This window comes from Propithecus coquereli, unplaced genomic scaffold, assembly GCF_000956105.1.
Source record: "Propithecus coquereli isolate 6110/MARCELLA unplaced genomic scaffold, Pcoq_1.0 Scaffold142, whole genome shotgun sequence".
Classification (NCBI taxonomy): Eukaryota; Metazoa; Chordata; class Mammalia; order Primates; family Indriidae; genus Propithecus; species Propithecus coquereli.
Genome location: NW_012138525.1, coordinates 2,285,586 through 2,288,968, shown reverse-complemented (window position 1 = coordinate 2,288,968; position 3,383 = coordinate 2,285,586).

The following is a 3,383-nucleotide window of genomic DNA, read 5'->3' as shown; positions in this document are numbered from 1 at the left end:
GCCTCGGCCTCCCAGAGAGCTAGGATTACAGGCGTGAGCCACCGCGCCCGGCCTGCATTGACAAATTTTTAACACAAATGACCAAGATCCCAGCAAAATTGCCGTTTCAAAATAGATCATTTTTAATTGTGTGTAGTAAAATACACGTAACATAAAAGTTACCTTTTTAACCTTTAAAGTATGCGATTCAGCGACATTTAGTACATTCACAATGTTGTGGAGCCATCACTTCTATCTAGTTTCAGAATCGTGTCATCATCCCAAAAGGAAACTCCACGCCCATTAAGCACTCGCCATCCGCCTTCTCTCAGCCCACGGCAATCACTAACCTGTTTTCTGTCTCTGCGGATTTGCCCGTTCTGGATATTTCATATAAATGGAATCTTACAGTGTGTCGATGCGTGGCCTCTTGTGTCGGGCTTCTTTCCCTTAGCATAATGTTTCTAAGGTTCATCCATGTTGTAGTCAGCACTTCATTATTATTTTTTTTCTTCTTAAGACAGAGTCTCTGTCGCCCAGGCTGGAATGCAGTGGCGTCATCAGAACTCACATCTGAGCTCAAGCGATCCTCCTGCCTCAGCCTCCCAAGTAGCTGGGACTACAGGCGCGTGCCACCATGCCTGGCTGGTACTTCATTCCTTTTAATAGCTGAATACTATTTCAGTATGGCTACACCGCATTCTGTTTATCCATTCATCAGTTGATGGACATTTGGGTTATTTCATCTTTTGGTTATTGTGAATAATGTTGCTATGAACTTCATGTGTAAGTTTTTGTTTGAACACGTTTTCAATGCTTTGGGACATATGTATAGGAGTAGAATTGCTGGTCATATGATAACTGTATATTTAACTTTTCGAGAAACCACTGAACTATTTTCCACAGCACCTGCACCCACCACTTTACGTTCCCACGAGCAATGTATGTGTTCCAATATCTCCATATCCTTACCAACATTTGTTATTTTCCATTTTTTTGATTATGGCCATCCTAGTGGGTATGAAGTTGTATCTTATTATGGTTTGATTTGCATTTCCCCGATGGCCGGTGAGGGTGGGCATCTTTTCATGTGCTTGTTGTCCATTTGTAAATCTTCTTTGGACAAATGTCTGTTCAAGTCCTTTGTCTGTTTTTTTCACTGGCTTGTGGGCCTTTTTGTTGTTGAATTGTAAGAGCTCTTTACATTTTCTGGATACAGACCTTTATACATATATACGGTTGACAATTATTTTCTCCCATTCTGTAGATTGTCATCTCACTACCTTTATATCAAGTTAGATTTTGAGATCTGCTCTTTCTCCAGGGCCTACGCTTCTGAGATACTGGTCACAGAGAGCAAAACTTGATTACTGAATTCTCTTGCCGGTGACCCTTGTTCATGCTACCTTTACCCTCCCCGCTCCTCATCGTGTGTCAGCTCTACCAGTTGGTGGGGCTTCCTAGGGTTCTGTGTTGAGGAAGACTCTGACATGGCTCAGTGGGAAGGAGGACCATAATTCAGAAATTCTGCCATGGCCGTAGGAAGGGAGCAGGCAGAATGCCTCCCTGATACTTGCCATCCTTATCCTTTTGGGATAAGAATGCCTTTTTGGGGGGAGCCTTCTTAGAGAGCTGCCTCTTTTTTTCTTTTTTTTGAGATAAGGTCTTGCTGTCACCCAGGCTAGAGTACAGTGGTGTCATCATAGCTCACTGCAAACTCAAGCTCTTGGGCTCAAGTGATTCTCCTGCCTCAGTTTCCTGAATAGCTGGAACTACTGGTGCACCATCATGCCCAGCTAATTTTTATATTTTTTTGTAGAGACGGGGTCTCGCTATGCTGCCCAGGCTGATCTCAAACTCCTGGCCTCAAGCAATCCTGCTTCAGCCTCCCAGAGTGCTTGGATTACGGGTGTGAGCCACTGCACCTGGCCAAAAGCTGCCTCTTCTTTTCTTTCCTTTGCTTTCCTAAACCCAACCCCTCAATAATTTTTCACTGCTTTTTCTCAAAGTTCCCAAGTTTTAAATCTTACCCTCATTCTTTTTTTTTTTTTTTGAGACAGAGTCTCACTGTGTTGCCCAGGCTAGAGTGCCGTGGCGTCATCCTCGCTCACAGCAACCTCAAACTCCTGGGCTCAAGCGATCCTCCTGCCTCAGCCTCCCGAGTAGCTGGGACTACAGGCATGCGCCACCATGCCCGGCTAATTTTTTCTGTATTTTTTTTTAGTTGTCCAATTAATTTCTTTCTATTTTTAGTAGAGATGGGGTCTCGCTCTTGCTCAGGCTGGTTTCGAACTCCTGAGCTCAAACAATCCGCCCTGCCTCGGCCTCCCAGAGAGCTAGGATTACAGGCATGAGCCACCGCGCCCGGCCCCTCATTCTTTTTTATTCCCCATTCCCTGCTCTTGCCTCCTTCTGTCCCCTTCCCCCAGTGTCTGGTGGGAAACGGAGGACAAAGTTCTAAGAACTGGGTGTGGTTTGAAGAGAAGGTGTCAGGGCTCCCTGCCCGGCCCGCTGTTGAGCCCCTCAGAGGAGACATCGCTCTTTGCTTTCAGCCTGTGTGTGTCAGTTGGGGACTCAGATCTCCTCCCTGCTGTGCGCTCCAAGGTCCTGCTGTGCAGGGCCCCCCACTGCTGGTTCAGACCAAATGTTGTATTTTTAGCTCCAGGCTCCTATCCCAACTAGAATGCACATTCCCTCGGATGGGGCCACATTTCCAATGGCCACAGGCCAGCCTGTGGTCCCTTCCCAGTGCCCAGACTGTCCCATTCCCAGGTCTTTGTTCATACTGGTCCTTCCATCTGGAATGTTCTTCCCCAGCCTCCTCTGATTAAACTCCACTCTTTCTTCAAGGCCTGGCCTCAAAAACACCTGCACCAAGAAGGCTCCCTCAGTCTCCCCAGCTGGAATCCATTTCCTCCTGGAATATTATTCACTTTTCCTGGAGTTAAGAAGACCACACTTTCTGAGCTGAAAATCGGGACTCATGCTGTCTCTCGTTAGCACAGGTGCACTGTGTAAAGCAGGTGCAGAGAATCAGAGCGTATGAAAGCAGGCCGGGCCAGGAATCCTGGAACATATCACAACTACACAAGTCGGAGGCCTCACATTCCTGGATTGGATCGTATTGCAAGTTAGCTGTATCCTCCCACAGTTCTCGGGCAGGAGGAAGCACTAGACCAGGTCCCAGGACCCCATCCCAGGCCCAGGCCTGGCAGTAGTGAGACTCAGTAAGTCAGTTTTTATTATTATTGTTTCTGTTTTAGAGATGGAGTCTCACTATGTTGCCCAGGCTGGTCTCAAACTCCTAGCCTCAAGTGACCCTCCCACCTTGGTTTCCAAAGCACTGGGATTACAGATGTGAGCCACCACACCCATCTTGTTGTGTTTTTTTTTTTTTTTTTTTT